Genomic DNA, 26,715 nt, shown 5'->3' on the forward strand with positions numbered 1-26,715 from the left:
ATCTGATTATCTCCCTTAGTCAAAGGGGATACAATCTTATTATCTCCCCTTTATGAAATGGCATATCATTCTTTATAAAAGGGATTAAAGGGATGCAATCTTTTAGTGACCGGATGAAATGGACATTGTCAAATATTCAGATGAAAAGAGACAATATTATAATAGCTAGGTGAAATTGACAATGAGACAGTAGTCCGATTAAAATGTTTCGACACAAATTACCAGATTATTTGAAGGATTATATACAAATTATGAAATCATGCCACCATTTAAACAATGTACTCATGACGGCATATATAAACTCAAAGCTAAATAAACAAATAAAATAAAAAAATAAAATAAAAAAAAAAATATTATAAAAAAAGAATATTACTACCGTGCAATGAAAACAACACGACTGTAGCCAATCGTTAATAACATAACAGGTTGTAAACAAATTACATCCCTTTCATCTAACAGGATATCATCTTATTGTCTCCCTTTAATGAACTAGGATATCATTCTATTATGAAAGGGGACATAATCTGATAACTACCTTATGTGAAATGTGATATTCTAAGTAACACCAGGCATAATCAATAATCTACCTTGAAGAAAAAAGTGATATAATCTTAATTACCTATAAAAAAAATGAAGAGGATATCATCTATCAGTGCTCTTTTAATAAAAAAAAACCCATAACGCCTTCTATTTGCAGAACACATAGAAAGTACATAATATTCCATGTGAAGTAAATATTAGCACAAGGGAAAAAAATGAGAAATGACAATGTTCAGGCTATTTTTGATATGACACTCCTTGTCATTAACAAGGGACGCCATCTATCATCCCGAGCGGCACTTATAATGAAGATTGATGGCTGTGCGACACTTTTACTCGATTTAAACGGAATCATTGATTTATTTGGGCAAAACAGAATAGCATAAGCCTTTCGCTACGTTGAAGTAAATCATAGACGTCCAGTCTCGAGAAAGATTGACCAATGGTCAGTGACATCGTAATTTGGACAGAAAGGAGGTACATACATGTATTACTCCTCAACAATACACCGGTTAATTCGGAAACCCTTTTAAGCACTCCAGAAAAGTAATGGACGGTCATTACGAGCAATTTGTTGAGATCGCTTTTGTGAGATCGGGCTGGTAATCATACATTGTACATTCTCTTTGTAAATCACTTTTTTTGTTGATTATAATTCATTATTTCTTAATAGTGTTTTTCCCGCTGGGTTTTTTTCCAATCTCAATTACGCATAATTTGCCATGTACATCTAGGTGCCGACAATTGCCAAGCATTAAGTTTTTTGCAGCATAGGCTTAATTAAAATAAATGAAAGAAATATCGACTTCAAAACCATTCGAAAAACAACGTGGCTCATTAAAATATTAATGGGATTCTTAGCTATAGTTAGTAGGAAGATTACCAATTATGTTGGCTGTGAATGAACTTCATGGTCATTCCGTTATGATATGACATGGAAGTGATAGTCCAACTTATTAATGGCCTCATATTGATAAAACTACAGGTTAATACTATTGAATCAATTTTTTCGGAATTTTGATGAACTGTGTAACACTAAAGCTGCTTATTACAAAACCGACGGAAACAAAAGTAGGTCACAGTGACTTTGTTTGTTTAAAGTACTCCATCAAAAACATACATATGAGGACAATACGATAATCATGCCAAATTAGATTAGTAGCATCAGAGCCATATCTACAGAAGTTGGGGGGTAACGTTGGAGGAAAATGGTTAACAATAAGGTTTTTTTTTTGTTGAAATGTCTTCCATTGTGTATTTATCTTGAATAAAATTCAACAAGCAATGAATTTGATATATAGATATACAATCAAATGTATCGAGCCTTGTTCCAAAGGACATTTGCATCGGAACAAAAATTCCGCATATGCATTGAAGACAGATGAGATAATAATGGTGACCGGGGTTCGTTTCCCCTATCGGACGTGAATGGCGCAATGTACATGTATGTGGTCACCTGCCTGAATACGTGGGGTTTCTCCGGGTACCCCGGTTTCCTCCCACATAAAGACCCCCACCGAGTTAACGTCGGGGCCAACAAGAGTGGTAAATACAAGTTGTAATAACTCGTTTCATATTTGTTGTAAAATAGTTCAAGTTGATATTAAATACTAATACAGAATATGAACACGTTATCATTTTGAATAAAAGAAATCAGATTAACTTGAAAGATTTAATTTGAATGTAATGCACTTTTAATCTTGAACGACTACAAAATGGTATACCTTCATATAAATAGACAATTTAGATTACAAATTTACGAGATAGTACCATTCCAGTACAACAAACATGAATTGCAAATAAACATTAATAATCGCTGGGCTTTGAGGCAAGTACAATTTAGATATCAAGTGCATATCACCTGTTGCAGTATGTAGGTATGTAATCATTCATCTCGACAGATTTGAGGACCTACACCCAAATAAATATGTTAGGTGTACGTCAGGGGGCGGAAATACATCCTATTGCCAAAATACTTACACACAAATAAATATATGTTAGGTGTACGTCAGGGGGCGGAAATACATCCTATTATGTTAGCCAAAATATCCATAAGTCCAAATATATGTTAGGTGTATGTCAGAGGGCGGAAATACATCCTATTATGTTAGCCAAAATATCCATAAGTCCAAATATATGTTAGGTGTATGTCAGAGGGCGGAAATACATCCTATTATGTTAGCCAAAATATCCATAAGTACATTCATCTCAACAGATTTGAGGACCTACACACAAATAATTATATGTTAGGTGTACGTCAGGGGGCGGAAATACATCCTATTGCCAAAATATCCATAAATACATTTATCTTTATAGATTTGAGGACATACACACAAATAAATATATGTTAGGTGTACGTCAGGGGGCGGAAATACATCCTATTATGTTAGCCAAAATATCCATAAGTACACTGTACTATAGAAGAATATGATACATTCATGTGCATACATAAATGTCAGTAACACTGCACACTGTTCTGAAATTTAATCAAAATACTGGCAGACCAATTCAAGTTTCTATTTCAATAACGTCGCAAGGTAACTTATTCAAAAATTTAGTATCCAATGTCCAATAAATACAAAACCTGTCGTCTGGCTTTTGTGCCGAAAAATAATTAAAATGTGAAAAAAGAAGACCCAATCCCCTTTGCACAGACCCATTTTTTTTAGATTAGGTTTAGAGTTTATCATGGAAACATTCAAGTAGATATACGGTTACAACAAGGTAACCGTGACCTATTACTTTTTTGTCATTTTTATTATCTGCATTTTTATTATATGCACGCACATGATATGACGCATTGCCATTCGGCACAACCTCGCGATGTTCCATAGTGGCGGTTTGTGAAATTAGTGACCCTCTTCGAATGCAGGCACTCTATCTGCTACAGTGAGTTACACAAGGATCTCAAAGTTACATGTCATTTCACAACAAGCTATGGGGAAAATATCGATCGGAATTTAAATGTTGTATTTAAATCAAGTATACTTCACGTATCAATATCCTACTTACATAACTTGCATGAATTGCTTTGTAAATCGTTTGATACCGATCAATATACAATAAATTTAAAGTGTACTGTAATTGTATCCGAAAAGTTCAGAGTACAGATATATATACAGCATCGTAAGTCAAGATATTTCATATTAAACAATTTTGTATTACAAATTAGAAATCCACTATGCTAAAGCCGTTCAAAATAGTTCCTGCCATGTCTGGAAACCATCATTTCAACTGCAAACATTATCGCTTTCTTACGACTTCGAGAAGAAGGTCAAACGTCTTTGGTGTGTATTGGGCAAGCACACACCGGAATGGCAACTCGAAGACGCCTTGCTGCATGTCGGTGAATCTCATTTGCTTCTGCCGTTCGGATATTAAGTTAATGTGGTTTAACGTGCGTGCAGTTCATACTAATAGCTAATGAAGAAAAAAATATCTTGCTATTTTTTTCAATTGTAAAGCGAAATTTTGAATTACACGTATTCATAAACCAGTTTAATGTTAAACAAAGATTCATGCATGTAATTAATAATTCCTTTTGTTGAATTAACACACGTTCTGTACCGTTTGCTGTATTGGTCTTTTGCAGTTACCCAAATATTCACACACTTCGTGAAATCCCGGTTTTAATGGTCTTATCAGAAACTGGTTTACAACCATTTTCTAGCTTTTAAGAAGAAGAAAAAAAAAATCAAAAAAGTTAAAACACGGTATCAATCTGTAGTATCGATAAAGTCACTGTAACAAGTTTAAGATCGAAAGTTTCCTTCACAATTACCAGATTTTTGCCCGATATTTTTCTTCGTTAACGATAAGCGATGACTTCCATTATGATAAACAATGGAAAAAGCAATAGCTCTAGCTATAGATCAAAAGTTTAACAGCCAAGAAATGAATACGTTTATATAACCCAAAGAAATAAAACGTAAACTACTTGTCGACATGCAGCGGAGTGTCTTCTCGTCGCCACTTTGTTGTACACACCGCAGACGTTGGACCAACTGGCGAGATGTCTTTTCATTGCCTAAAAAGTCCATGCAACAACCTTCTATATATGTCACACATGTTTCATTGAATTCACACATCAAATAATATATCTATATTCAATATAGGCCAATCCATTGATATGTTTTTTGTTAATTTTCTTTGTACCAAGGGAACATTAAATCGATTGATACTTTTGATAATTGCTGGCGAACAAGCTGGGAACGTGAGATTCCTGAGAGAGGCCGGCTGATGAAGACTACGGCCAAGTTTCATTATCGTCTTCATGCTCTCATTTGTAACTTTTCTATTTAGTTGATTATGCTCATTTGTTAAATATACGATGTGGTCTTGTTGTCACTCGGACGGCTCCAACTTTGAGGGTTTAACATTACTTGAATTAAACCTTGATTTTCGTGGATGATGTTTTTTAATGGGTTTCCATATTAATCTTTGTGCTATGTTACCTAATGCATCTATTTTGAGTTCGAAGTACGGTTTCGTTCGAACTAGGTCATCCTCGATACACCATGGGTTACGCTCACTTACGCTCTTTGCAATGGGTAGACTGGATCGTAGATGTACTACGGTATGTTTTTGTTGTTTTTGTTAGCCATTGTAAATAGCAACACCATAGCAAATATGACTGTTTTTGTTCCGCGGCTGGTTTCATTTGATAGAATGTCTTATTTGTACACTGATCCAAGTTTTACAATGTACCTGTTTCGGGATAAACATGTTAATGTACTGCTAATAAGGAGTCAGGAGTTGGGATGAACATCTGTGTTTATTACTGTACCTTATGGAATAGCAAATACGTGATATTCTACATTTAAAAGTACTTTGTCATATCTGAATAATGATATTTTTTATAGTTACTTCATTAGAAAATCTCTTACATGGGACAGATACTAACAACTTTACCGAAAATATTCATGAACTATAGCGTAAACGGCCTTATGAAACAGCGAGATTGTTTTCAAAAAATAAAGCTAAACGTGTAAAAATGAAATAGTAAAATCGTTTATGTAGATATACATAAAATCTCTCTTGCATCATTCTTGAGTTATGTCTAATACTTATAGCTAAAATTCGGGGATATGTATCACGTGAAGAAATCGATACGATTTGCGAGCGACAGCTGATATGACGGAGTGTGACACAAAGAAATTAATGACAGTCCCTGACACTGACAACAGGTCCCTTGAAATAGATATTAGTGATGGAATTGAGCAGCGATTGTGAAAGATTTCGAAGGCGGTCGCAGCCATGAGGGAAATCAGACATTGTGTTTCTCTCAGCTACGTATAATGTCAAAAGCCATAAAAGTGAAATGCCGGGGCCTCCAGAGGGCTGGCGTTACGATCGAATGCCCTTGTTAGTAGCATACCAGGCCCATCTCATCAACCCTTGTTAGATCTAGATAAACACATTTTGTTGTATGAAAAGATCAGTAGAGAACTCATTATTTTGTAATGTGTTATAATTAAAAGCCTTTACTGGAAGAAACTTATAAAACGATCTGTTGATTTAGAATGTTAACGGATTTCTATGACAGAAATGACAAATTTTAGGATTTTCCAGTATCATTACATTTTTAAATGAGTTATTTTCCGCTGGTCATATACTTCAAAAACTTTCTGTATGGACACAAAACATGGGATTATTGTGTAACGGCGGAAGCAACAGTTATGCACGCGCGCCTGTGGGAGTGAGGGGAAGGGTGCGGCGCTATTCCGCCCGGAGGAGTGAGGGGAGGGGTGCGGCGCGTCTTCCGCCTGGGGGAGTGAGAGGGAGGGTGCGGCGCGTCCTCCGCCTGGGGGAGTGAGGGGGAAGGGTGCGGCGCTATTCCTCCCGGAGGAGTGAGGGGAGGGGTGCGGCGCGTCTTCCGCCTGGGGGAGTGAGAGGGAGGGTGCGGCGCGTCCTCCNGGGGGGGGTGAGGGGGAGGAGTGCGGCGCGTACTCACCACTGGTTCACCTTATTCAAAAATAGAATACTGATAATTGTCACAAACAGAAATAATTTCTTATAACGGTTTCAAAAGCTGAGTATGAATTTGTAGAGTTTTCAAATCTATTAACGCAATGAAGTTCGAAATATCTTTTTATCAATCAAAATCGTCTGCACTTAAGCTACTGACAGCAAGAGGAGGGGAAGTAACTCAGTTACAGCGAATGGAAATAACTCTTATAGGAAATAACTAAATATCTAATAAGTATTTTGGATTTAAATTCGATTAGTTGACACTCGTGAATGGCAAACTTAACGTTCAATGTGGCATGCAATATTTGTGAATTAGTGCATAACTGGTTACTTATTAATAGGAGATTACAGATATAATAAACATAGTTATTGGTCAAGTCAACATGACATCACACTGCTGCAAATAACAAGTAAAACAGCGGAAGAGCACACATACTGGGAATGACAAAAATGAAGGTCGTTACCGTGTTATGGATGTCTTTTCAAATTGACAACAGAATCATATCGAATTTATTCTTTTATCTGGTAAATATTTCGCGAACGACAAATTTAGTTCGCATTTTAAAAACAAGCAATATATATACCGTATATGTTTATTCAATGTTCGAGATTCTGTGGTCCTTGAGCAACCCGGAATGTCAACTGGTTTGCAATCAAAAATATCTTCTCTCTCTTTTTGATAATACAACATCAAGATGGTGCACTATTGTGCAGTCATTTTGTTACAGACAATAGTGCCCGGTAAATAACTCTGTTTAAGCGAATATATATTTTCGGTACGATCCATTTCATCGATATATTTGCGAGTTTTTGCTACCGCGGCAGAAATATTAACATTTTTATTTCCCTTTCATTGCTGTCTGGTTAATATTAATGACACAATGTACATTTAAATTCTCGATCAATCCTATCTACGAATCAGCACAAGAATATAAATGTCGTGAGATATACATGATTGGCAGTATTTAGGCCGATGTCCAATATTTCACTATAACTTCATACTGTTCAATTTTACAACACATTTCAATTGCAAATAACATAAATGAAAAATAAAGCAAGATGTGACGAGATTTTATTGTATATGGCCATGCTGATAGTATATGTACGGATATCGCATTTACATAAAGTGGCAAAATTTATAACGCGATTTAAAAAAAAAGGTAAGTTATGGGGTACAACGTTGTTGTAATTGGATAGAATCCTAAAAGTTGACATAGCATAAATAGTGTAATACTGTATGTACAAAGGAACCTGGCTAGTCCGGCAATTTTGGTCTCAGTGTACAGCGTAAGCTCCATATTCCGAAAATACTATTGTAAGAAAACGTGACAACTTTGTTGTTCCGATTTTTTTTAATTTCTCTGTACAATATCCCTTCGTTAGTCCGGATATGTTAATTTCTGTGTACATAATAACCTTGCTATTCCGGACACTTTAATTTCTGCGTACATAATAACACACTTTAATTTCTGTGTACATAATAACCTTGCTATTCCGGACACTTTAATTTCTGTGTACCTAATAACACACTTTGATTTCTGTGTACATAATAACACACTTTAATTTCTGTGTACATAATAACACACTTTAATTTCTGTGTACATAATAACACACTTTAATTTCTGTGTAAATAATAACCTTGCTATTCCGGACACTTTAATTTCTGTGTACACAATAACCTTGCTATTCCGGACACTTTAATTTCTGTGTACATAATAACACATTTTAATTTCTGTGTAAATAATACCCTTGCTATTCCGGACACTTTAATTTGTGTGTACACAATAACCTTGCTTTTCCGGACCCTTTAATTTCTGTGTGCATAATAACATTGCTATTCCAGGGACTTTAATTTCTGTGTACATAATAACTTTGCAATTCCGGACACTTTAATTTCTGTGTACACAATAACCTTGCTATTCCGGACACTTTAATTTCTGTGTACATAATAACTTTGCAATTCCGGACACTTTAATTTCTGTGTACATAATAACCTAGCTATTCCGGACACTTTAATTTCTGTGTACATAATAACACACTTTAAATTCTGTGTACATAATAACTTTGCTATTCCGGACACTTTAATTTCTGTGTACATAATAACCTTGCTATTCGGGACACTTTAATTTCTGTGTACATAATAACCTTGCTATTCCGGACACTTTAATTTCTGTGTACATAATAACCTTGCTATTCGGGACACTTTAATTTCTGTGTACATAATAACCTTGCTATTCTGGACACTTTAATTTCTGTGTACATAATAACCTTGCTATTCGGGAAACTTTAATTTCTGTGTGCATAATAACCTTGCTATTCCGGACACTTTAATTTCTGTGTACAGCATCACCTTGCTAGTCCGGACATCGTAATTTCATGTACAGCTTAACCTTGCTAGTCCGGACACTTTAACTAACTCTTTACAGTAGCATCGTTTATCTGAAAATATTAACTCCTGGGAACAGGACAAGATAGTTACTGCGAACACTTTGATTCCGTTTATCAAAGTCACCTCGATAGACCGGATACTGATCCATTTGGACATGTACATTCAGGTATTTACGTTTGTGTGTACAGTTATACAACTGTAATCATATTGGGTTTTTTTTTGTGCAGAGCTGAACCTCTTTATACAAATAAACAAGATCAGCGATACAATATACCAGGCTATTATCACCACTGATAATACTCGTCTTTATTACTAGTAGACTCGGTAATAAACTGGAAGAAGGATTAATTCAAGTGAACGTTCATTCTTCATCGGCTCTGCATGTTGACTTTACCATCTGAATAATCTTTATCATACCAACTTCCAAGGGAGTCGTTTATACAATTACCCGAGCATTCGTTCTAATGTTGTTATTGTAGCATTATCGATTCATAAAAGGGATGAGGGAAGGACTCGATTATCTCTCTTACCGTGTTTTATTTTTATAATGTTAGACATGCAATGATGAAGCGTGGCTTGGAATATGTTTCTGATGTTATTACATTGTATTATTAATAAGTTAGGGACAAGAAATAAACATTGAACAGAATGAAGCATCAGTAATACACTGAAGCGCATGCGTAGAACTATCGCTAAATGATTTCCCATTCATCACCCCAACATCCGGAACCGGAATTCATAATCGTTTCCATACGAAGGTAATGTTTCTTTTATGTTAGTCTTATTATGATCTGTTTCATTGCTGTTTAGAAATCAACTCTGATCTGAAATTCTTATCCGGAAATTAGTGTCATTAAAACGCTAAAAGAATTCTTTAGAACCGGAAGTTGTTTGGTATCGAAACAAACTTTCATAATCGAAATATTAAACGGTATCATTATATTACGGAAACCAAATAGTTGTTTTGGCGTGTATTAACCGTATCTATAGACAGACGTTTACTTGATTTTCTATTGACACATATGCTATTGACGGATTCAGTGCGTGGGCTGGTCCTATGGTGGAAACACTGACCTTAAGGCATGATCGGTTAGGTTTCGATTCCCGGGAAATGTGTGTGATATTGCTAGGCCCGTAAACAAAAGAGTCTACTGGTTTTGAGTGCGGGTACAAGATAGTTCCGTGGAGACTTGATATTAGAGTAGATACCGACCTCTGCTTCAGAAGATACATCACGAACTAAATCTAAATAACTACAAATAATGATAAATTACTGGAGGTTAATTAATAAAAAGATAAATGAAATAATATTTATTTATTTAAATTATGATAAATTACTGTAGTTTGTTGAATTTAAAGCTACTTGATTGTTTCACAAATTTGAAGTTTTTTCCCTGTTTTGATGGTATGTACTATGAAACAGAAAGAATATCCGTAAGACACTAAAAAAATAAACTGTACTTAAGGATCCCTATCCCTTTGCACTATGGTTTTACTATCTTAAGTCTAGTGTTAGAATCCAGGCCCCAGGATTGTGAAACGATCTTAAGTCTAAAACTGTCTTAAGTTTTTGACTTAGCCAATAACAAATAATGTCATGAAAAGTGACGTCATACGTGATTGGCTAAGTAAAAACTGAGGTCTACGATTGTTGATTGTTTCATGATCACGGGGCCTGGCCCGCTATTTGTATTACACTCAGAGCACTGTTGTTGATTATATTATGTTTATTTCATTTCTATTATTTTTCATAAATGTCCAGAAAGGTGTGGTATTCTTTACAGAAACGATTTATTAACGTTATAGTCATGCCGGCAAATTCGCTCTTCAGTGCATCGTTACAGTTTTTGGCAGTGGTAGGGGGACCCTTATCACATCTCAAGTACACACACAGGCAAACACACATATGGAGATATTAGCCAGGTGACATAGGTCTAGTAGTTAGAGCCGGATAAGGCCGCTCCTGCAAATTCCTCAAAATTGTATTGATTATTGTATATGCTAATTGTATTAATTGTATATCTGTTTACTGTGAAACGCTTTAGAGTGGCTTATGTTAGGTACTGTATGTCAAATGTTGTATACCATTATTATTAATATAAACAAAAGTTAAACATAAGTCGCTCTGGAATGAACATTATTGTTTCGGTCTGGGGCTCAATAGACCAAAAAATGGGAATCAGCAGGAAGTATATTCAAAAGTCCTTATCTCTCAGCTAATCTAAATGGAATACAGACTCAGCACTATTGCTGATACATGTAATTGATTACGTAACCGTTATTTTGAAATTGCCATACAACATATAATTTATGATAAATAATTCATAAATATTGTATTGGGAATATATAAAACGCTGAAATACTAACTATATCTCAATAGATATGATTCATTTTTGTAAATGATAAAATTGTTTTCTAGTCCTGTGATTATACCAGTTACAATCCAAAGCCTGTCTAAAAAAGATAAAACAAAAAAAGTATGCTNCCCCCCAACACAAACACATACCACAACAAAATTGAAGTTACTGATATTCGTAAGTAATAATAATAAAATACAAAATTGACCGAAAATAAATTGAACAGCCATCTTATTATTAATTGTTCATAAAATACAAAATTGACCGAAAATAAATTGAACCGCCATCTTATTACTCTCACACATTATCAATTTACACTGACACATAATTCCAGAAACGAATCTTATCAAAAATGGCGAAGAGAAACTGACACGAAACTACACCGAAGTAATGGAGAATACAACATTTACCTGCTGGGTCCCGACCCTGACAGTACCCATTGACCACTCTTAGTGCCACCTCAGCCAACCAGCCTCCTTGACCTCGGAGAATAATTTATTGGGAACAGATGCTTATTTATCGTTGACAACTTTGCGTTCATCTTATCTTTTTTTCTCTCTATTCCAATCAAAGACTAATACTTACTTAAATATACGTCTTCACTACTTAGTGCCTACCAATGCTATTTTAACCGAAAGCACAAACTAGAAAACTTGTTGCGTGTTAAAAAAACATTCTTACCTTCTATGGCGCCAGTTTATTCGTATAACTCTGGAGTTCTGACTTTTTAGTAAAAGTGTATTGTCGTAGAATAATTAGAACTCTCTGGAACATAGACGGATCTTTGAGGAGATAATCCGGCAGAGAGGTGTTTTCCCTAAACTACACGCAGCACAATATAACACTAATCCATGCGTCCTGTAAGAAGAGCTGTACACCTCTCGACGTTCACATATCTCAACCGAGAACGAAACTTCCTGACTTCCCTCCCTCAGTACGGAATAAGTCGGGAACAACGTGTTTCTCCGAGTACTCTTAACAGCCTGGCCGATCTTGCTGCAATGCTGAGCTTGACACACACATACACCTGGAATTTGTTATACTCAGACTCCGAGCGCGGAGCAGGAAGTCGGGATCGATAGGAGGGAAAGTCCCCCGAGACACTGGCATACTTAACGCCGGAAAAAACAGTCCAACTGGAAACGAGAGCGACTCAGTAGCTTATGACTAATGTTACATATATACTAATAGATATATACATTGTCTATACCGATAATTCGATTATTTACAGGTCATTATTGATTAGGTCAGGTAAACAGTTGGAGTGTTTATTGGTTTTTATAGCTGTTGTCTCACCTTTTCTGTGAGACAATGTATGAATATTTCAGAGTATTGTCTTTCCGCGCTATTCATCACCGAGGCAAACTTGTTGCGTTACGTGGTTATCGATTACATTTGCCTGTGAATTCTAACTTGATTGATGCATTTAAATGAAATTATCGTAAATTATTTTATGAAGCCATTAACTGGGAGATATATGCTGGAATGATATGACAGTGTGTCAATAAAATATTGCATTACAATGAGGGAGATTGTAAGTATTGAGCGAGTGAAATTCAATAACCACAGTGACCAGTCGGCTCCCCGACTCCCTCGGATCCCATCCAACTTTATTCCAAACCCCAAACAACTCCGCCTTCAAACCCTGACATAAAGCTATAATCACAATTACAAAAGTCTTCAAAAAAAATCATCGCTCGATGTCTGCAACATTCTTTTGCCAAGGTCACACAGTTTTTGGCTAAATGCCAGGTATCTAGCTAACTGATCATGACCAGACGTTCGTCAGCAATTAGTGAGCATTGTCCTTAACATGCAGTAAGTAAAGGTTATTGCATGGTTTTCGAGTAACAAGGGATTTATTACACCCGAGCGAAGCGAGGGAGTAATAAGTCCCGAGCGACGAGAAATCATGCAATAACTGGCTTATGACCTATGAACCTGTCATCAGTGTCGTGTACTGCCCTGACCTATGAACCTGTCATCAGTGTCGTGTACTGCCCTGACCTATGAACCTTTTATCAGTGTCGTGTACTTTTCTGACATGTGAACCAGTTATCAGTGTCGTATACTGCCCTGAGCTATGAACTTGTTATCGGTGTTGTATATTATCCTGCCCTATGAACCTGTCATCAATATCGTGTATTGCCCTGCCCTATGAACCTGTCATCAGTATCAGGTAATGCCCTGACCTGTGAACCTGTCATCAGTGTCGTGTTCTGCCCTTACCTATGAATCCGTCATCGTGGTCGTGTACTGTCCTGACCTATGAACCTGTCATCAGTGTCGTGAACCGTGTACTGTCCTGACATTTAACCTGTCATCAGTGTCTTTTACAGACCTGATCAATGAACCAGTCCTCATTTTCGTGTACCATGTAATGTCCTGGCCTATGAACAACTCATCAATGTCGTGTACTCCCTGACCTATGAACTTGTCATCAGTGTCGTGTACTTCTTTGACCTATGCACCTGTCATCAGTGTCGTGTACTTCCCTGACCTATGAACTTGTCATTAATATCGTGTACTCTCCTGACCTATGAACCTGTCATCAGTGTCGGGTACTTCCTTGACCTTTGAACCCGTCATCAGGGTCGAATACAGTCCTGACCTATGAGTCTGTCATCAGTGTCGTATATTTCCCTGACCTGTGAACCTGTCATAAATATCGTGTACTCTCCTGACCTATGAACCTGTCATCAGTGTCTTGTACTATCCTGACCTATGAACCTGTCAGCAGTGTCGTGTACAGCCCTGACCTATGAACCTGCCATCAGTATCGTGTACAGCCCTGACCTATGAACCTGTCATCAGTATCGTGTATTGTCCTGACCTGTGAACCTGTCATCAGTATCGTGTGTTGTCCTGAGCTATGAACCTGTCATCAGTGTCTTGTACTATCCTGACCTATCAACCTGTCATCAGTATCGTGTACAGCCCTGACCTATGAACCTTCCATCAGTATCGTGTACAGCCCTGACCTATGAACCTATCATCAGTATCGTGTATTGTCCTGACCTGTGAACCTGTCATCAGTATCGTGTATTGTCCTGACCTGTGAACCTGTCATCAGTGTCTTGTACTATCCTCACCTATCAACCTGTCATCAGTATCGTGTACTGTCCTGACCTATGAACCTGTCATCAGTGTCGTGTACTTCCCTGACCTGTGAACCTGTCATCAGTGTCGTGTACTTCCCTGACCTATGAGTCTGTCATCAGTGTCGTGTACTTCCCTGACCTATGAACCTGTCATCAGTATCGTGTACTGTCCTGACCTATGAAGCTGTCATCAGTGTCGTGTACAGCCCTGACCTATGAACCTGTCATCAGTATCGTGTACAGCTCTGAACTATGAGTCTGTCATCATTGTCGTGTACTTTCCTGGCCTATGAACCTGTCATCAGTGTCTTGTACTATCCTGACCTATGAACCTGTCATCAGTGTCTTGTACAGCCCTGATCTATGAACCTGTCATCAGTGTCGTGTACAGTCCTGACCTGTGAACCTGTCATCAGTATCGTGTACTGTTCTGACCTATGAACCTGTCATCAGTATCTTGTACAGCTCTGAACTATGAGTCTGTCATCATTGTCGTGTGTTTTCCTGTCCTATGAACCTGTCATCAGTGTCTTGTACTATCCTGCCCTATCAACCTGTCATCAGTATCGTGTACTCTCCTGACCTATGAACCTGTCATCAGTGTCGCGTACAGTCCCGACCTATGAACCTGTCATCAGTGTCGCGTACTGTCCTGACCTATGAATCTGTCATCAGTGTCGCGTACAGTCCTGTCCTATGAACCTGTCATCAGTGTCGCGTACTGTCCTGACCTATGAATCTGTCATCAGTGTCGCGTACAGTCCTGCCCTATGAACCTGTCATCAGTGTCGTGTACTGCCCTGGCCTATGAACCTGTCATCAGTGTCTTGTACTATCCTGACCTCTAAACCTGTCATCAGTATCGTGTACTGTCCTGACCTATGAACCGGTCCTCAGTGTCGTGTACTGTCCTGACCTATGAACCCGTCATCAGTGTCGCGTACAGTCCTGACCTGTGAACCTGTCATCAGTATCGTGTACTGTTCTGACCTATCAACCTGTCATCAGTATCGTGTACTGTCCTGACCTATACCCCCGCCATCAGTATCGTGTACTCTCCTGACCTATGAACCTGTCATCAGTATCGTGTACTGTTCTGACCTATGAACCTGTCATCAGTATCGTGTACTGTTCTGACCTATGAACCTGTCATCAGTATCGTGTACTGTCCTGACCTATACCCCTGCCATCAGTATCGTGTACTCTCCTGACCTATGAACCTGTCATCAGTGTCTTGTACAGCCCTGACCTATGAACCTGTCATCAGTGTCGTGTACAGTCCTGACCTATGAACCTGTCATCAGTATCGTGTACTGTCCTGACCTATGAACCTGTCATCAGTGTCTTGTACAGCCCTGACCTATGAACCTGTCATCAGTGTCGTGTACTGTCCTGACCTTTGAACCTGTCATCAGTCTCGTGTAAAGCCCTGACTTATGAACCTGTCATCAGTATCCTGTACTGTCCTGACCTATGAACCTGCCATAAGTATCGTGTATTCTCCTGACCTATGAACCTGTCATCAGTGTCGTGTACTGACCTGACCTATGAACCTGTCATCAGTGTCGTGTACTGTCCTGGCCTTTGAACCTGTCATCAGTCTCGTGTAAAGCCCTGACTTATGAACCTGTCATCAGTATCCTGTACTGTCCTGACCTATGACCCTGCCATAAGTATCGTGTATTCTCCTGACCTATGAACCTGTCATCAGTGTCGTGTACAGCCCTGACCTATGAACCTGTTATCAGTGTCATTTACAGTCCTGACCTATGAACCTGTCATCAGTGTCGTGTACTGTCCTGGCCTTTGAACCTGTCATCAGTCTCGTGTAAAGCCCTGACCTATGAACCTGTCATCAGTATCGTTTACTGTCCTGACCTATGGACCTGTCATCAGTGTCGTCTATTGTCCTGACCTATGAATCTGTCATCAGTGTTGTGTACAACCCTGACCTGTGAACCTGTTATCAGAACCTGTCATCAGTATCGTGTACTGTCCTGACCTATGAACCTGTCATCAGTGTCTTATACTATCCTGACCTTTCAACCTGTCATCAGTATCGTGTACTGTCCTGACCTATAAACCTGTCATCAGTGTCGTGTACAGCCCTAACCTATGAACCTGTGATCAGTATCGTGTACTGTCCTGACATATGAACCTGTCATCAGTGTCGTGTACAGCCCTGACCTATGAACCTGTCATCAGTATCGAATACTGTCCTGATCTATGGACCTGTCATCAGTGTCGTCTATTGTCCTGACCTATGAATCTGTCATTTGTGCCGTGTACAACCCTGACCTGTGAACCTGTCATCAGTGCCGTGTACTATCCTGACCAATGAACCTGTCATCAGTGTAGTGTACTTTTTTTGACCCATGAATCTGTCATCAGTGTCGTCTACTTTGTACAACCCTGACCTATGAATATGTCACCAGTGTCGTTTACAACCCTGACCTATGAACCTGTCATCAGTGTTGTGTACAGCCCTGACCTATGAACCTGTTATCAGTGTCGTGTACAGCCCTGTCCTATGAACCTGTCCTCAGTGTCGTGTACTGTCCTGACCTATGAACCTGCCATCAGTATCGTGTACTCCCCTGACCTATGAACCTGTCATCAGTGTTGTGTACAGCCCTGACCTATGAACCTGTTATCAGTGTCGTGTACAGCCCTGACCTATGAACCTGTCCTCAGTGTCGTGTACTGTCCTGACCTATGAACCTGTCATCAGTGTCGTGTACAGTCCTGATCTATGAACCTGTCATCAGTATCATGTACTGTCCTGACTTATGAACCTTTTATCAGTGTCGTGTACTTTTCTGACATGTGAACCTGTCATCAGTGTCGTGTACTTCCCTGACCTATGAGTCTGTCATCAGTGTGGTGTACTGCCCTGACCTATGAACCTTTTATCAGTGTCGTGTACTGTTCTGACATGTGAACCTGTCATCAGTGTCATGTACTTCCCTGACCTATGAGCCTGTCATCAGTGTCGTGTACAGCCCTGATCTATGAACCTGTCATCAGTATCAGGTAATGACCTGACCTGTGAACCTGTCATCAGTGTCGTGTACAGTCCTGATCTATGAACCTGTCATCAGTATCGAATACTGTCCTGACCTATGGACCTGTCATCAGTGTCGTCTTTTGTCCTGACCTATGAACCTGTCACCAGTGTCGTTTACAACCCTGACCTATGAATATGTCACCAGTGTCGTGTACAGCCCTTACCTATGAATCCGTCATCGTGGTCGTGTACTTTCCTGACATATGAACCTGTCATCAGTGTCGTTTACAGACCTGATCTATGAACCAGTCCTCAATGTCGTGTACCGTGTACTGTCCTGGCCTATAAACATCTCATCAATGTCGTGACCTATGAACTTGTCATCAGTATCGTGTACTTCTCTGACTTATGGATCTGTCATCAGTGTCGTGTACTTCCCTGACCTATGGACCTGTCATAAATATCGTGTACTCTCTTGACCTATGAACCTGTCATCAGTGTCGTGTACAGTCCTGACCTATGAACCTGTCATCAGTGTCGTGTACTTCCCTGACCTATGAACTTGTAATTAATATCGTGTACTCTCCTGCCCTATGAACCTGTCATCAGTATCGTGTACTATCAGTATCGTGTACTGTCCTGACCTATGATCCTGTCATCAGTGTCGCGTACAGTCCTGACCTATGAACCTGTCCTCAGTGTCGTGTACAGTCCTGATCTATGAACCTGCCATCAGTATCGTGTACTCTCCTTACCTATGAACCTGTCATCAGTGTCTTGTGCTATCCAGACCTATGACCCTGTCATCAGTGTCGTGTACAGTCCTGATCTATGAACCTGCCATCAGTATCGTGTACTCTCCTGACCTATGAACCTGTCCTTTGTGCCGTGTACAACCCTGACCTATGAATCTGTCACCAGTGTCGTGTACAACCCTGACCTAAGAACCTGTCATCAGTATCGTGTACTATCAGTATCGTGTACTGTCCTGACCTACGAACCTGTCATCAGTGTCGTGTACAGCCCTGACCTATGAAACTGTCATCAGTATCGTATATTATCCAGACCTATGAACCTGTCATCAGTATCGAATACTGTCCTGACCTATGAACCTGTCATCAGTGTCGTCTTTTGTCCTGACCTATGAACCTGTCATTTGTGCCGTGTACAACCCTGACCTATGAACCTGTCATCAGTATCGTGTACTGTTCTGACCTATGAACCTGTCATCAGTGTCGTGTACAGCCCTGACCTATGAACCTGTCATCAGTATCGAATACTGTCCTGACCTATGAACCTGTCATCAGTGGCGTGTACAGCCCTGACCTATGAACCTGTCATCAGTATCGAATACTGTCCTGACCTATGAACCTGTCATCAGTGGCGTGTACAGCCCTGACCTATGAACCTGTCATCAGTATCAAATACTGTCCTGCCCTATGAACCTGTCATCAGTGTCGTCTTTTGTCCTGACCCATGAACCTGTCATTTGTGCCGTGTACAACCCTGACCTATGAATATGTCACCAGTGTCGTGTACAACCATGACCTGGGAATCTGTCACAAGTGTCGTGTACAACCCTGACCTATGAATCTGTCACCAGTGTCGTGTACAACCCTGACCTATGAATATGTCACCAGTGTCGTGTACAACCCTGACCTGTGAATCTGTCACCAGTGTCGTGTACAACCCTGACCTATGAATCTGTCACCAGTGACGTGTACAACCCTGACCTATAAACCTGCAATCATTGTCGTGAACTGCTCTAATTCCTGAACCTGCCGCGAGTGGCATGAGCTCACCTGGCCCTTAAACCTTCCAACGTAATCATAGATTGACCTGACCACTAAACCGTTGATAATGTCTGACCTTTGAACGTTTCTGTAGTCACGATTGTTGATCCAATGCCACGAACAGTTGGAAGGGTTTTTGTATATCTTGGAAGTCATTCAGGGACTAACAGCCTTTCTAGTACTGTGTACACGTTTGGCGATGTTCAGATCGATGCCAGCCCTATTCTAGTACATTCACTATATAGCTTCACGGGAATCTGTTCTCTGTATACCCATTAATGTTTTGTATCAATATTTCCTCATGCAATATTAATTCGTTGTCTGTCTTACCACAGTTGTGTGTGATGTACAAGTGTGATGTAAAAGCATCTGAAGAAAACTGTTAAATGGCCGCGACAAACAACAACTGAACAAAGAGGAATAGCATATTTATTCCTGTCTCGACCATCCTCGATATCCAGGGTTTACGCTCACTTTCGCTCTCTACACCCCTGGAATATGTCACAGCAAAATTAAAGGCTTATTGTGCGCCAGCTTGTTGATGAGACGAGACGACTGTTCGATCCTTTGATATACATCAGAAGAATCTCGCGGTCACGTAACGGTGAAAATGACAGGCTTTAAAATCGGGCGTCTCTCCTTTGTAATCTTCAAAGGACAGGAATCAGCCTAGCGATTGCTCAGATGTTGTTTTTTTACCCGAGACCAATCAAACAGCTATCTTCGTGCCTTTTCAATTTTGCTTTGACATATTCCAGGGGTGTGGAGAGCGAAAGTGAACGTAACCCCTTGATAGCGAGGATGTGTCTCGACCTGAACGTGACCAATAGTAAAATCAAAATTAATCTTTTCTATTTTGGCAAATTTAGATATCTGACGAGTATATCATCAGTTGCTACTTTATACAGTAAAACATAGATGTTTCCCCGACTTTAAACGCGTCATTTGCTCACAGCGCATTCAGGTACCAACTTTTGGTGTGTTGATCTTAAACAATCATCGTTAAATAAAACTGAAACCTTATTCTCAAAATTGGCTTTAAATAAGCTGCATAACTTGTATGTTAAGATATATCTAATAGGATTAGCCTTATTTATCTGGGTTTTAGACTCATTTTATATACATTTTAAATGTGCATAAACAAACTAGATGTTCATGTGTTTAAAAAGGACATGCAATGGAAATAAATAACTGTTAACTGTTTCTTCCTTGTATTTAATTTGCCTGCAATATTCATAAATCATCATGAATATATATTTTTTAAGCGTCGACCAACATCCTTGATACGACAGTGAGTATACATGTACTAGACAGGGAGTCATCCAGGTACACACGTGGTCATTAATCCTGTATTTCATATCGTGTGAATGCGACAAACTGAAAAAGATGCTCAGCGTAGCTTACGTGCCATACCTCTTTAATGAAAATAAATACATAAATCACACTGTTATAAACTAGACGTTAAGTTCTACAACCCCTGAAACTGTAAACAACTTGAAAGAAACACCAAAAGAAAATGGAAGGCAACACCAGGCACTAAAGACACGATTTAAAGCGTACACCGACAATAGCAATGATGTTTGATAACGTTTATACCACAGGGACCTGATAATTTGTAACAGCTATATTTCGACCCATCCTCAGTATCCAGGGGTTAGGCTCACTTACGCTCTCTGCACCCCTGGAATATGTCATAGCAAAATTGAAGGAACGAAGATAGCTGTTTGATTGGTCTCAGGTAAAATAAAACAAACTGACCAATCGCTAGGCTGATAATTGCCCTTTGAAGATTACAAAGGAGAGACGCCCGACCTCAAAGCCTGACAATTTTTACCGTTACGTGACAGCGAGATTCTTTTGATGCACATCAAAGGATCAAACTAGTCTTTTCGTCTTGTCCACAAGGTGCTACACATTGAGGCTTCAATTTTGCTATGACATATTCCAGGTGTGTAGAGAGCGAAAGTGAGCGTAACCCCTGGATATCGAGGATGATTTAGACCTAAACTAAGATGTTCAGAGTTATTTTAAACGTTTTAGGGGTTTAGATCGACTTTTTATATGATCAATGGGGGTGTCATTTTTACCGAAAGTCGACCTAACCCCTAAAACATGTAAAGTTACGCTGAACACATTAGTTTATGTCCAAATATAGCTGTAACAAATTATCAGGTCCCTGTGATTTATACTAGTGTTAGCGGATATGTATTGCTTTTGTTTGCCTTTTTTATGACAAGTAGTGGTTTTCAACATATCTCATCTGATAGATATGTGCAACTTTCAAAACAGTTGATTTCTTCCTTCGGTTCTACCTCACAAGTTACAAAATGGGTTTACAGTGTAGCTCTGTCTGGTTCTTATGAATCTTTAAGGTGACGCTACATTCTGTCTCACAGACGTAATTATATATATAGGCGATTGATTCTAAATTGACAATTGATTAAGTTATGAAGTTGGTCCTCTTATACTTTTAGAAATGCTAGATCCACCACCACAGGCATTGTAGACCTGGATTTCACACGTGTCTGGTAATAAAAACTCCCCATCCCTCGTTTCTCATGGAAGTCGTAAGATATCGCGCTGTTTATACTTTCGGAAAGGATTCGTGACCGTTTTCCCGGTTTTACTACCCGATCACGGCTGTACTGGGATCAATGGTGGGGTTAAATGTTTCATAAGCTTTACAGATTCTTAACGTTATATATATACTGTTATCAATATTTTATGTATTTAAATTTTTTGACTAAAAATAGATTAAACTATAGATTAAAGTACGTGTTCTATCTAAAAAAAATAATCAATAAATGCATGTGTGATTCTTTTGATAAGAATAACTGCTGAAATTTCTGCTGAGTTTTTTTCAACACTGTTGCTATGAATTAAAACTTGATGATATCAAAAAATAGATTCGATATATGGCCAAACATTTTCATTGCATATAGATACGTTTAGAAATTACATCTCGATGGGTTGTACGCTGTACTGGAATCATAAGATTTCTATGCGTGGATACTTTAAAGCCGACAGATTTAAGATATAGCAAATATGCAAATAAAAGCACCTGTAAATAGCTATATGCTATGTCTTATTTAATCGCATCGAATGCAACAAGACATATATATGAAAAGTAGTAGCTTTATAATGGTCACAAATCGGGTTTTTTTGTTTTGTTTTTTATTTTATTTGGTTACTTACACTGTTCCTTTTAAATTTCTCAATCACATAAAATCTTACAGATACTGAGAAAAATAACCTATAATAATTGTTTCTTTCCAAAAGTGGAATGTGGTATTGCTGTAAATCAGTGAGAATCTATCTTTATTGCGGAAAATGACATTTTAGAGATTATTTAACGGATATTTAAGTTGGCCATACTTTGCATATCTGTTTACTTAGTGCTCAGTGCAGTCCTAGTTCCACTGTACACAATATAATACATACTTACTCAGTCGATCGATAGCGCTATCTGTTAGTAGGACTCTCGGGAGCCAACACAACTTCTCCAAAATTCCTATAAAATCATCGGAAACGCTAACAATTTGAAACCTCATCTTCCACCTACTCTCCTCTGTATCTTTGGTATCTGGCATTGACTCTCGTGAGATACAATACCGGCAGTTAATCGGAACAATTACCATAAATATTGTGATTCCTTATTCAAGTGTATAAAGGTGTTTTATTCTCGCTATACTGCGCCTTAAGGTAACATTTTCTTCAGTTTGTTAATATGTAAATTCCATTCACAGTAGTACAGTGTAATACATGTGTAGCACACATCGCTTAGACCTCAAACCAATGTCCGAATAAGGATCCCAGCATACATATGTACTTAAGTTTACAGACGTTTAATTAAAGGAAAGCAAATATTTTTATGGTGATTTGTGAATATTTTTCAAAGATCAAATCAAAGATACGAGAGTGCGGCTTTAAACAGAAAAAACCATCTTCAGACGGTAAATACCTAACATGTATGCAAAGGTTTTGCCAGTTTTATTACTCGCGAGAAAACTTGTTTGTTAATAAATTAAGACATAGACACGTTGACAAGGCATACAGTTACTTCATATGCGTTAGCGGTATAACATCATGTGTGTCGATCGCTAAAGCGTAATTAATAGACGCCATAACTGCACTGAGTCACTTATGAGCTTGAATATAGCTCTTAGTCAGTTCGTATAAATGTTTGATAGAGTTGGACGTCGCTACTAACTCATTTATCCTCAACTATCAGGGCGCTACACAGACGCCGATCGTGAACAAATCGGAGAACTGACATATCATTCGATCGTTGGAACTATCTTTTAAATCAAATTTGTGTCGTCAGAGAATGGGGAGAAAAGCGGTGCTTCACATCAGAGCATGTCAAGGTCATAAATTGTATAAAACGTCAGGCGTAACGTATCCCTGAGAACCGTTTCTCGTTACAGGTTCGACTGGAGGACCTCTATGTTGCAGCGCGTTATCGCTCGCGCTATAACATCTATGACAAGGACCAATGTTATTATGAACCATATTGATTGCTATTCAATCTGTGAGGAGGTCGGCGTCAGGAGCTAATACAACAGCTAAACGGTGTCGGTTTCACCAACCACCAATATAAAACGACTGTCAGTAGCTTCCTTATATACAAATACAAGTGAATACATTTAGACATGTAATTTACTCGCGTGTGTTATGCCACCAAAGTCTCCAGATATTGGTTTAATTTCGAGGATGAAACTTCCGCAGTTTCAGCTTTTGAAGAAGAGTGTTGATTTGTTCACCATTATTATGAATAAGTCAATGTAATGACAACAGTCTAATGTCTGGTAATATAGCGAAAATAATACCCCGCGATACATGTGTACATGACAGTAAGAGAAACGCCAAACACAAACGGATCTAAATTAGACAATACCGATATACAATTGTAATACTTACTGTTTTCATAATGTTATTTTTCTTGGCTTTACTACAGGCAAAACAAGTTATACTAACAGAATTTCTGATGTTTCTCTAGGTTGAAAACTTTGATGGAAATGGTCAAATTTTAATTTTTATAACCTGCAAAAATCTTCATACTCTGTCAAAACTTATAAGGTGGAGTTCCATTCAGACCCGCTGATGATGTAATACATTGGACGCATTAGACAAGGTGACAAAACACACGAGTTCTATTTGGTAAATTTTATACGTTTTTTTTGAGAAATAACTTCAGAATAACCGATATGACAGAATTACAGAAACCCTTCGACTCTTGCACTTACGTGTCAGAATTATATTGGGAAACCATAATGGTCATGTTCGGTAAGGTCATTCTCTACAATTTGTGCCTCAGCCTCCCCCCTACCCCCCCCCACCCCCACCCGCACTACCCTCCCCATCCCTCCCCTCCCAACCCTTTACCCGCCCTACCCTCCCCCTCCCTCCCCCCCCCCCCCCCTACCCCCCCCCACCCCCACCCGCACTACCCTCCCCCTCCCTCCCCCCCCCACCCCTTACCCGCACCACCCTCCCCATCCCTCCCCTCCCCACCCTCACCCGCCCTACCCTCCCCATCCCTCCCCACCCCACCCCTTACCCCCCCCACCCCCCCCCCCCCCCCCTACCCTCCCCCTCCCTCCCCCCCCCACCCCTTACCCGCACCACCCTCCCCATCCCTCCCCTCCCAACCCTTTACCCGCCCTACCCTCCCCATCCCTCCCCTCCCAACCCTTTACCCGCCCTACCCTCCCCATCCCTCCCCTCCCAACCCTTTACCCGCACTACCCTCCCCATCCCTCCCCTCCCCACCCTCACCCGCCCTACCCTCCCCATCCCTCCCCTCCCAACCCTTTACCCGCCCTACCCTCCCCATCCCTCCCCTCCCAACCCTTTACCCGCACTACCCTCCCCATCCCTCCCCTCCCCACCCTCACCCGCACTACCCTCCCCATCCAAACAATAGAGATACGTTAACATTGATGCAGCACTGCTTCGCAACCTCTTAAACCCCAATAGACGGACACAGTTCATCATACATTATTCAAAACGTATTGTGCGACTGAATTGGAACGAACACAGGTAGATTGACTCTCTTACCTTATTGCTTGTTCATAACGGTGGGGTAAAGTTCGTCAATGACACAATACAACAGCACATACACGTACAGTACGCAACATGTGGTATTAATGAGGGTTACGGCGTAAAGCACATACATTAATTATGCATACTGATACTCGTAGCCATGTACGTACTGCAGTAGATACACATGATGCCAGACTTCAGATCAATAAAATCGGCGAGCTAATTTACAGGTATACTCCGGTGTTATTCATGAAATTGTATATTTGTGCAATAATAATTTTAATATCCATCGAACGTTGAAATTACTTTCAAAATTGTGACAACAAAATATTTGACATACATTTTATACTATTGACGCAAGTGAATATAATGCTGCAACCAATATTTGTCAAACGTATAATGTATTTTGTATTCTGATTATAAAATAATGCAGTATTTTTTAATCATTTTCCTTTTACCGCGGCTGAGCATTGTTAATATAAAAGATTCTTGATTCGATTCATAAACCTAAATAGAATGTATTGAATAAATTGGCACGAAAACATCCATACTTGAATATACATTGATATAAAGATTAGATAGATTACAGCAAACTAGAATTCAGAGAATACTGAACCATTGTCGGCGTAAAAATATCACACCAATTAAATTCGTGACACTATAGACTTTTTTAAAGACGGATTTTAGTGAATTTTTGGATTTGTTTTCCATTTGATAAAAATTTAGCTCAGAAGACAAGTGTCACACTATTATAAAGCAGTTTCGGACTAACATTGAGCCCATCATAAGTACATGTATCAACATTTGATCTTCGCGTCGCTCCGTTTACTGATATGTCGCGGGAAAGTCAGTAAATGAGAGGATGCGAATATCTCATTTTAATTAATATGACATGTAGCTGTCTTAGAGATAACTTCCGCCCAACAAATGTTTACGTCAAACGGTGTTTATGTGGTTCCCTTGATTAAATACGATATAGAGTATAAATTTTGACGTATTTTTCATTGTACACGTCAAAATGTTGATGTATTTGTGGGAAGCGATATCCGGACAAAGAAATCGCATGGACCAGCTACAACCAACTACCAATCGAGATGGGGATAAAAAGCGTGTGGATACATAATTCGTTTATCCAAACTAATGTACTGTTCGTATGACATCTCGCCATTATTTACTAAGTATTCATTATTACAAGTAAAGCATCATAACAATGCTTAGAATTATTACAAAAGTATCTGGAATCAATCATTGATCACTTGAAACTTTGTAATTAAGGGAGATAAATCTTGCACAAACCACAGGGGGAACATCATGTTTCACAAAATGGCCTGTTTGAAGAGACGCGTATAATATATTCCAAGGCAATAAACAATTTTGCATATTTATGTCAAAACAGTGATTTGTTGGTAAGATTGTACACCATCTGTCATTACAAAATAAGATTATCATAGATAACAATCGTACACAAAATATCTAGAAATGGAAATATAAGCAGGCTGTTGTATAATTTCGT

General features: G+C 39.1%; 1 protein-coding gene across 2 annotated transcripts in view; it reads right to left on the reverse strand.

Moving 5' to 3' along the window:
• The window catches only part of LOC110461743, a 45,287-nt gene extending 20,015 nt beyond the window's left edge, over positions 1–25,272 (reverse strand). Inside the window, exon 1 of one of the 2 annotated variants that reach the window (XM_021515378.1) lies at positions 25,218–25,272. The gene's annotated coding sequence lies outside the window, so the exon portion shown is untranslated. Of the gene's footprint in view, positions 1–11,937; positions 12,332–25,217 lie in introns of those variants that run through there. The other variant, XM_021515377.1, reaches the window with a different exon arrangement.
• Between the last annotated feature and the right edge of the window lie 1,443 nt (positions 25,273–26,715).

The sequence above is a fragment of the Mizuhopecten yessoensis genome, unplaced genomic scaffold (assembly GCF_002113885.1).
Source record: "Mizuhopecten yessoensis strain PY_sf001 unplaced genomic scaffold, ASM211388v2 scaffold10651, whole genome shotgun sequence".
NCBI lineage: Eukaryota > Metazoa > Mollusca > Bivalvia > Pectinida > Pectinidae > Mizuhopecten > Mizuhopecten yessoensis.